This window comes from Pleurodeles waltl, chromosome 1_2 (genome assembly GCF_031143425.1).
Source record: "Pleurodeles waltl isolate 20211129_DDA chromosome 1_2, aPleWal1.hap1.20221129, whole genome shotgun sequence".
In the NCBI taxonomy this organism is placed as follows: domain Eukaryota; kingdom Metazoa; phylum Chordata; class Amphibia; order Caudata; family Salamandridae; genus Pleurodeles; species Pleurodeles waltl.
The window spans coordinates 1,295,203,104-1,295,213,160 of record NC_090437.1 but is presented as its reverse complement, the minus strand read 5'-3'; the positions used below and the strand labels follow the sequence as shown (position 1 = coordinate 1,295,213,160).

The following is a 10,057-nucleotide window of genomic DNA, read 5'->3' as shown; positions in this document are numbered from 1 at the left end:
GCCTTTGGGTTACTTCTGAACATAGAATACACTGTCTGTCGGGCTCTCGCTACAGCACAATAACCAATACACAGAGCCTTCGGATTACTTTTGGACATAGAATGCGCTCTGTCTGTCGGGCTCTCGCCACATCACAGTAACCACTACACAGAGCTTTCAGATTACTTTTGGACATAAAATGCGCTCTATCTTACTTTTGGACACAGAATGTGCTCTATCTGTCGGGCTCTTGCTACATCACAATGACCAATACACAAAGCCTTTGGATTACTTCTAAACATAGAATACACTGTCTGTCGGGCTCTTGCTACATCACAATAACCAATACACAGAGCCTTTGGATTACTTCTAACCATAGAATACACTGTCTGTCGGGCTCTTGCTTCATCACAATCACCAATACACAGAGCCTTCGGATTAATTTTGGACACAGAATGGGCTCTATCTGTCGGGCTCTTGCTACATCACAATAACCAATACACAGAACCTTTGGGTTACTTCTGAACACAGAATACACTGCCTGTCGGGCTCTCACTACATCACAATAACCACTACACAGAGCCTTTGGATTACTTCTGAACATAGAATACACTCTGTCTGTCGGGCTCTCACTACATCACAGTAACCACTACACAGAGCTTTCAGATTACTTTTGGACATAAAATGCGCTCTATCTTACTTTTGGTCACAGAATGTGCTCTATCTGTCGGGCTCTCGCTACATCACAATAACCAATACACAAAGCCTTTGGATTACTTCTGAACATAGAATACACTGTCTGTCGGACTCTCACTACATCACAATAACCAATACACAGAGCCTTTGGGTTACTTCTGAACATAGAATACACTGTCTGTCGGGCTCTTGCTTCATCACAATAACCACTACACAAAGCCTTTGGATTACTTCTGAACATAGAATACACTGTCTGTCGGGCTCTCGCTACATCACAATAACCAATACACAGAGCCTTCGGATTACTTTTGGACATAGAATACACTGTCCGTCGGGCTCTCGCTACATCACAGTAACCACTACACAGAGCCTTCGGATTACTTTTGGACATAGAATGCGCTCTGTCCGTCGGGCTCTCGCTACATTACAGTAACCAATACACAGAGCCTTCGGATTACTTTTGGACATAGAATGCGCTCTGTCCGTCGGGCTCTCGATACATTACAGTAACCAATACACAGAGCCTTCGGATTACTTTTGGACATAGAATGTGCTCTATCTGTCGGGCTCTTGCTACATCACAATAACGAATACACAAAGCCTTCGGATTACTTTTGGACATAGAATGCGCTCTGTCTGTCAGGCTCTCGCTACATTACAATGACCAATACACAGAGCCTTTGGGTTACTTCTGAACATAGAATACACTGTCTGTCGGGCTCTCGCTACAGCACAATAACCAATACACAGAGCCTTCGGATTACTTTTGGACATAGAATGCGCTCTGTCTGTCGGGCTCTCGCCACATCACAGTAACCACTACACAGAGCTTTCAGATTACTTTTGGACATAAAATGCGCTCTATCTTACTTTTGGACACAGAATGTGCTCTATCTGTCGGGCTCTTGCTACATCACAATGACCAATAGACAAAGCCTTTGGATTACTTCTAAACATAGAATACACTGTCTGTCGGGCTCTTGCTACATCACAATAACCAATACACAGAGCCTTTGGATTACTTCTAAACATAGAATACACTGTCTGTCGGGCTCTTGCTTCATCACAATAACCAATACACAGAGCCTTCGGATTAATTTTGGACACAGAATGTGCTCTATCTGTCGGGCTCTTGCTACATCACAATAACCAATACACAGAACCTTTGGGTTACTTCTGAACACAGAATACACTGCCTGTCGGGCTCTCACTACATCACAATAACCACTACACAGAGCCTTTGGATTACTTCTGAACATAGAATACACTCTGTCTGTCGGGCTCTCACTACATCACAGTAACCACTACACAGAGCTTTCAGATTACTTTTGGACATAAAATGCGCTCTATCTTACTTTTGGTCACAGAATGTGCTCTATCTGTCGGGCTCTCGCTACATCACAATAACCAATACACAAAGCCTTTGGATTACTTCTGAACATAGAATACACTGTCTGTCGGACTCTCACTACATCACAATAACCAATACACAGAGCCTTTGGGTTACTTCTGAACATAGAATACACTGTCTGTCGGGCTCTTGCTTCATCACAATAACCACTACACAAAGCCTTTGGATTACTTCTGAACATAGAATACACTGTCTGTCGGGCTCTCGCTACATCACAATAACCAATACACAGAGCCTTCGGATTACTTTTGGACATAGAATACACTGTCTGTCGGGCTCTTGCTTCATCACAGTAACCACTACACAGAGCCTTCGGATTACTTTTGGACATAGAATACACTGTCTGTCGGGCTCTCACTACATCACAATGACCAATACACAGAGCCTTTGGGTTACTTCTGAACATAGAATACACTGTCTGTCGGGCTCTTGCTTCATCTCAGTAACCACTACACAGAGCCTTCGGATTACTTTTGGACATAGAATGTGCTCTATCTGGATTTTCAAAGTAGTCCAGAAAGCCAAGGCTGAAGTAAAAATCTCTAATATGCTTCAGCCATGGGATCCTACAGGTATGTTGCAATGATAAACTACACACAATAACTCTGTTTAAGGAGATCTCGGGTTTTGTCCAAATGGAATGTCACAATAGAAGTGGGGGTAATTGATATCATCTTCCTAATAAAGCATTCCAAGTTCAAGATGACATTCAAGAGACGAGCAACTTTTAGGTACAGCCAGCATTCTTCTAAAGCACGACTTCCCAATCCTTTGCAATTTATCCACATTTACATAACCCCATATGTTGGTGCCATGTAGGAGCCCAGAAACACATTTCTATTTGTAGACAGTGGACATCTCTCTTAAGGGTTTTGTACCCAACGTGATTGCATTTTGAAAGACCGAGTAAATTGTTCCAACTGGGGATCCTTCACATTTCTCGAATGAGACCAATTACTTATATTATTGAGTTGAAGTGCTAGATATGTAGAGGTTTCATTTCCAGCTATTTTGGCACCCTTGATGAAACGTGCACATCCCCTGGCCTTCCCTGTGGCACAAATCATAGTAAAAACGTGTTCAAATTAACTTTTTGATCCAATCTATCTTTAAAAGCAATGACTGATGCCAATCTCAGATCACAGGGAGGTATTGTCGGTATAAAGGAGTGACAATATGGAAAGTGGACCAACTTTGAAACTTTCTCCTAAGAGCTACTCTATGCTATTAATATACAAATGAAAACGAAAAGGGGCGAGATCACAGCCCTGCCCAACCCCTCTTCGTAAACTAAATGAAGGGGAGCATTCTCGCTTTCCCCAAAATGGACCTTAGTTGTAGTGACTAAATACAATGTCTTTGGGAGTGAGCTACTGAAAGATCAAAGCCCATCTCGACCATAATCACCCACAATTCTGAATGACTGACAGTCAAAAGCAGATGACAGATCCATAAAGGCCAGGTGGATAGGACCCATTTTAGATAGTGAATATTTGTTTATTAAGAAGTTAGGATTAAGACATTGCTCAGTAGTGCCAGTCCTCATACAGAAGCCATATTGAATATCAAATAAAATCCCATTCTCATCAGCCCATATTGTAGAATACGCGCCCACCACTTTCTAGCTCAAACAGATCAAAAGTTACAAAACATATGGCGTCCCGGTTAGTGCGCACCAGAAGGCTTTTTGAAAAGGTTGACTGGTCATCTTTCAGTTGCTAATTGCTGTATTTAGAAGTGAAATTGGTACTAATGAAAGTGAACTCTTTTCTCAGACACAGTTACCAGGTGTAAAAATGACAAAATAATAAGGTAATACTATGACAAAATGTGCCGTATAATTTGGCTTTTCTTGCCGCATAATTTCGTCAACCCAGCCACATAATTTGGCCCTCCGCTGCCGTTTAATTGCAATGGCCCTGGTTATGCTTACTTGAAATAACTGCAGCCCTGCACACTTTTTTAAAATTGTCGTTTACCACCAGCTAAAAGTTGGAAGTAGCTGCTTGTGTAAAAAAAAAAAAACATGAGCTAATGCAATTTGTAATAGCATTTATATAGCGCTTACTATTTGGTGCTTCGCTTATAATGAAAGAAAGTGCAGGAACGTATGCAAATGCTGTTTTGCACCTTTTCACATGTTCATATGAGAGCCAGGCGCATGCTTCGGTGCACCCTGTGAGCTTGGGCCTATGGAGAAGGCGCTATGCTCCCTTTATAACGGAAAGCAAACAGGCTCCACTACAGAGGGTGGGGCGGGGCTGAAGGGGTCTCATCAAACTCCTCTGAAGGAGTGTTTAGGGAGGGGGGAATGCGTCCCGCTCCCCCGGGACCCGCTGGCCCTGCCCCCGCCACTCACATTAGCATCTGGGATTGCAATTTCAAGCAGCGCCTGGGCTGGGAGTGCCCCGGGTAACCAAAGGAAGCCATAAAAAAACTTTCTGGCTTCGAGTGCAAGAAAGAAAAAAAAAACAGGAATTGGGACTAGTTTCCTTTCTTCCGCAGTTGGTTTTCTGCGAGGCTCAGGAGAGCAGCACATCTGGGGCAGCGGGGAGGCTGAGAGCATCTCTGCTGGGAGGACCGCTGGACCCTGGCAGCCTGGTGCGGGGAACCAAGGTGAGCGCCGAAGCACAGCGCCAAGAAGCCTGGAGAGCGAATGATGTCACGAAAGGGTTCAGAACCCCAAACAGACGTCATCAAACTAGGGACGCGCTGGAACCCGTAGATTTGGGGGTGCAGGGTGGGTAAAGACAGCCTTGCTCTATTCAGCAGATGGTATTTCTTATAGACTATTTAGTGAATGACGTCACACGTGATCTCAGCGCCCAAATAGGCGCTATGGAACAAAGGGGCTCCCTGGAACCCTTAGTGATGATGCGAAATGGGGTATTGAAAAGCAAGCTGGGCTTCTTTTCACAAGAGGGCTCTTTCGAACATATATACTGTAGGAGTATCGATTCCGCTCAACCCCCAAACTGCTCAATGCAGCGCCCCTTCCATTCACTGACAGAAGCGCTATATAGAGGCTGCTCTCAGATGCTAATCAAAGCATCTGGATGGAGGCATCTGCCCGCTGACCCCCCCCCCCCCCCCCCAACACACACTCACACATGCTTTTTAAACATAAAAGCAAACACTTTCCTTAACATAACATTCAGGTTCTCATTCAGCGCTTCAAAGCCGGGTTGGGCTACTTCCGAGTTCAGATGTGGGAACACGGGCACAAAGTGATTTTCCCAAGATCACTCGTTTTAACTAAGCGAGTTGGGGGAGCTGGGAATGTGAGTAACAATACGCGAGGTCGCATCTCCTGGCTCACTACTGGTAAGCCCCTCCCCCCGCACTGATACACCCCCCTTTCCTTGGAGTACACCTGACTCACCCGCCAGGCACCTCATACTGCGCTGCTTCACGGGTGGGGCTGCGGTTTGGTCTGTTTATTTCCGAACCCCTCTTCCTTTCCCTTTCAGCCCCCCCCCCGCCGTGTGTTTCTGCAGCAAGTTGCCACAACTTCTTGCTGCCCCGCGTAAGGCGTGGGGTCCCCCAGGTGTGGAGAGCAGAGCTCTTTACTTAATGGTCATTTGCTGTCCTGGCCAGTCCTAAAGTCGATTCTCGTGATGACCTTGAGAGAGCCCCTGAAGATAAAACCGTGGCTCAGTGTACGCACCCTTCATCCCTCACAAGCACCCAGGACTCCAGGATCTCCTGATGTTTGATGCAGTTTAGTTAGGGGGTTGTGGTTTGGGCTCCAGAAAGATACCATTGTATGACAATATTGAATTGAATATTGTATTCCAGAGGGTCCCTTTGTTTGATGGTGTCTGAGTTCTGGATTCCATAAAATACCATTGTATGACAATATTGAATTGAATATTGTATTCCAGAGGGTCCCTTTGTTTGATGGTGTCTGAGTTCTGGATTCCATAAGATACCATCGTATGATGAGGTCTAGTTGTATTTTAGATTCCAGAGGCTCCCTTTGTTTGATGATGTCTGGTTGAGGTCTGGATTCCATAAAATCCCATTGTATGATGACGTCTAGCTGTATTTTGGGTTCCAGGGGGTCCCTTTCTTTGACAATGTTTAGTTTTATGCTTTGGATTCTAGAAGGCCTTTTTGCTTGATGGGGTTTGTTTTTGCTTTGAAGAATGTTCTTGTAATTGTGCGACTCTAATTAGATTAAGCATTCCAGATTAACTCCTTCTGGGATTATGTCTGGCGACGTTTGGATTTCAGAAGGCCTCTTTGTTGATACCTGGCTCTGTTTTATGTTTACGATTACATCTTCATAATAATAATTCATTTTATACAGACATTGCTGCTGCAGGTTTTCCAGTTCATAGAGCCCTAAATTACAGGTATTTCCAATGATACTCAGTCAATGACATCGGAAGGATGAAAGGCTGAGGGAGCCTTGCTGTAGATGGTACCCGAGACCTGCACAAAGGTTCCTACTGCACATACTTCATACCTTGAACTATCATCCCACATAATTGTGACATCACTCACTGGATCCCGCCCTTAAAGGGGCCATCCGGGAAATGATGTCATAATAGCTCTCAAGATCCATGCTGACATCATCAAACAAAGCAACTTTCCAGCATCCCTGAGACTGTTAATGATGCAGGACAGTCCAGAGAGAGCTGTGTTTTGCTTTGAATTGAATGGCCTCTTTAATGGGGGTGTTTCTTGCCCATCTTCACGGATCAGAGTCCCCCATCTTTTGACAAGGGATGAATAACGTTATTCGGTGTTTCCAAAATACAAGGCCTGCTAATTACCTGAGAGTGCATCCTGCCGCCTTTGTGAAACATCTTGTTCTCTAACCATCCGATTCTCTGCCCAGACTGACCGGAAACCCTCCGATATGAACCTTGGTGATGTGTCACCTGGAGCGGGATGATATTCTCGGCTCTTCGTGGTGAACTGAGTGCTCCTGGGCACCTCGTGCACACGAAGCTGGAGGCCCAGCCGTGTGTCCGCTCGGCCGTTCCCAGGAGCCGGTGGCTCAGTCACGCCTGTTTTGGGCGGCAAGGGAGACGATGCACGGGGGATGAGGATAAACTGGTGTGCCCAGGACAACACCGTTTCAGTCAACTGGGGAGCCGGGATTAAAGCTAAACATTGTTGCCGCTCGCCAAATAAGCGCCCCACACCCCCTCCGCATGTAGCCAAATGCTGTCACAGTATACAAGCACAAACCATCACATCTGTGCACTAGACTGCTACCACCACCCCGGATTTCACAAGAGAGGTCTCATGATGAATGTAGAAGAGAGCCACCAGCCGGATGAAGGGATACTAAACAGACGATTGTGTGTCTACAGGCCATGTATGTACAGCCATAGGTGACGTTCAGTGTTTTACATTACATGTGTGTGTGCAGCCATAGGTAAAAGACAGATTGTTCGGTGTTTTACATTACATGTATGTACAGCCATAGGTGAAGAAGAGATTGTTCGGTGTTTTACAGACCATGTATGTGCAGCCATAGGTGAAAGAGAGACTGCACAATGTTATACAGTCTATGTAGGCATTGCTGTATATTATAGAGACTGTTCAACGTTTTACAGACTATGCACGTGTGGCCACTTGTGAAAGCAATACCTTTCAGTGTAACACAGACCGTGCACGTGTGGCCACTAGTGAAAGCAATACAGACCGTGCACGTGTGGCCACGCGTGAAAGCAATACAGACCGTGCACGTGTGGCCACTAGTGAAAGCAATACCTTTCAGTGTTACACAGACCGTGCACGTGTGGCCACTAGTGAAAGCAATACAGACCGTGCACGTGTGGCCACGCGTGAAAGCAATACCTTTCAGTGTTACACAGACCATGCACGTGTGGCCACTAGTGAAAGCCATACCTTTCAGTGTTACACAGACCGTGCACGTGCGGCCACTCGTGAAAGCAATACCTTTCAGTGTTACACAGATCGTGCACGTGTGGCCACTTGTGAAAGTGAGACTGTATAATGTTAGACAGACCGTGCACGTGTGACCACTCGTGAACGCCATACCTTTCAGTGTTACACAGATCGTGCACGTGTGGCCACTCTTGAAAGTTAGACTGTATAATGTTACACAGACCGTGCACGTGTGACCACTCGTCAGTGTGAGGCAATGGAGCTTTGCCTGTTTGGTTGTACACGACAGAGTCACCAGCCTTGGTACCTCACCTCTGGCAGAGAGCTGTGGGGTGGCACCCAGTGTGTGCCCACTGAGCTGTCCCTACCGAAGACCAGCAGTCGGAGCACTAATGCCCAGCCGAGGCGAGAGAGAGGCCCTGCTTTGATAACAGAGCACCCGCTGACAGACAGAGCTGCAACAGAGCACTTAAGAGCCTGTCAGAGGCGCTGTCACACAGGAGAGGACCCGCCTCGGGCCCAGGGCAGAGCACGTCTGCAGGCGCTACCTCTGAGCTTGTAAAATAGTCCAGTGGGTTAATGAACCTGCGAGCCTTCAGCAGCAAGTACTGGGGACGTGCTCCAGAGAGGCTAAGATAGACCAGTGGGTTCATGTCCCCGCAGCGCACACCTGCCAGTATTTAGCAGCAGGTCCTAAAGTACCGATTCTCACACTTACCAGGTGAGATAAATCATGGGTTCACACTCCTGCTGCTGAGACGTTGGTGTCATCAGCAGCAATTTCAGTTGTGCCCAGCCCCAGATGTTTATGGTAGCTCAGTGGGTTAAGGCAGCAACTGCAGGCACCAGTGTGTCATAAGCAGCAGGTCCCACGGTATCCCTCGCTTAGCTGCTGAGATACACCCACCCACACTGAAATCTGTCATCCCTCAGAGCTGTGCTGCTGAGATACACCCACCCACACTGAAGTCTGTCATCCCTCAGAGCTGCTAAGACACCTGTAGGGGTCAATGCGCCTGCTGCCGGCAGCCAAGCCTCAGCAGCTCCCCATAGAGCTGCTACAATAAGTAAGTGGGCTGGAGACCTCCTGTTAGAGACTTATCGTCCATCAGCAGCACTTCTGCTGAGGCTCTCACTGAGCGAACAAGATAACTCAGTGAGTTAATGAAGGGGGTTACAGTCAGGGCCCTAGCGCCACTTTGTGCAACGTTCTGGTGGCGCTAACCACTGCTCCATGTTTACAAGGAGGCGTAATGCCACCTTTTGTGGCGTTACGCCTCCTTGTAAATATGGCCCCCTCTGACGCAGTTTTCTGCGTCAGGGGCATGCAATGGGCGTACATCAGAACAGACATTGCTTTTTGACGCTGCCCCAGATTTACAAGAAGACGTAAACCTGAGGGAGCGCCAAAGTCTAACGCCACCCCAAGGGGGCGCATTACCATGGTAGAACGAGGAGGTATACTTTTATTCCTCCTCATTTTTTGCTCTTTCTATGTGTGCTGGTTACAGAAGCAAAATGCCATGGATGATTGTTTATCTGCAGGAAGGGAGACCTTCCTGCACATAAACAATCACACCCGTCAACGCAGACACCCTTGCACTATGGTGCCGCAGCTTAATTTAGCGCCGACGCAGGGGGAAACGCAGGGCTGTGCTAGATTCTTGTGAATACGGCATAGCCCTGCGTTGCAAAACTGGCGTGGCGCTGCTGATTTTGGCTCAGCACCGCGCTGCGCCAGTTTAAAAAAAATCTGGCCTAAAGCCTGTGATGTTCCTTAAAATGTGCCCTTTAGCACCATCGATCGCCAGGCTGTGCCAAGCACAGGGTGCCTTCATCCTTGCACGCTCTGGCCCTGCGTGGAAGGTCTCACCTAAGGATCTGTAGCAAAACTGTAGGAAATTCTTCTGGCAAAAGAAAGTGGTTATACACATTGTACATTATGCTATAGTATGTTACACGTTATGCTATAAATGTTTGCACAACATATTGGAGTCTAGTCATAAATGTATGTAAAGTAGAACAGCTGTACTAACATTTTACATACTCTTCCGTGCCTTTGTGGATTGGCCCCAAAACATCTAAAGTGGGAATAACATTTGA

General features: G+C 46.6%; 1 protein-coding gene across 2 annotated transcripts in view; it reads left to right on the top strand.

Annotated features, from left to right (window-relative positions):
- The first annotated feature begins 4,590 nt into the window (after positions 1–4,590).
- The window catches only part of HSPA12B (heat shock protein family A (Hsp70) member 12B), a 222,207-nt gene continuing 216,740 nt past the window's right edge, over positions 4,591–10,057 (top strand). For both annotated transcript variants that reach the window (XM_069205226.1, XM_069205221.1), the window contains exon 1: positions 4,591–4,702. The gene's annotated coding sequence lies outside the window, so the exon portion shown is untranslated. The remainder of the gene's footprint in view (positions 4,703–10,057) is intronic.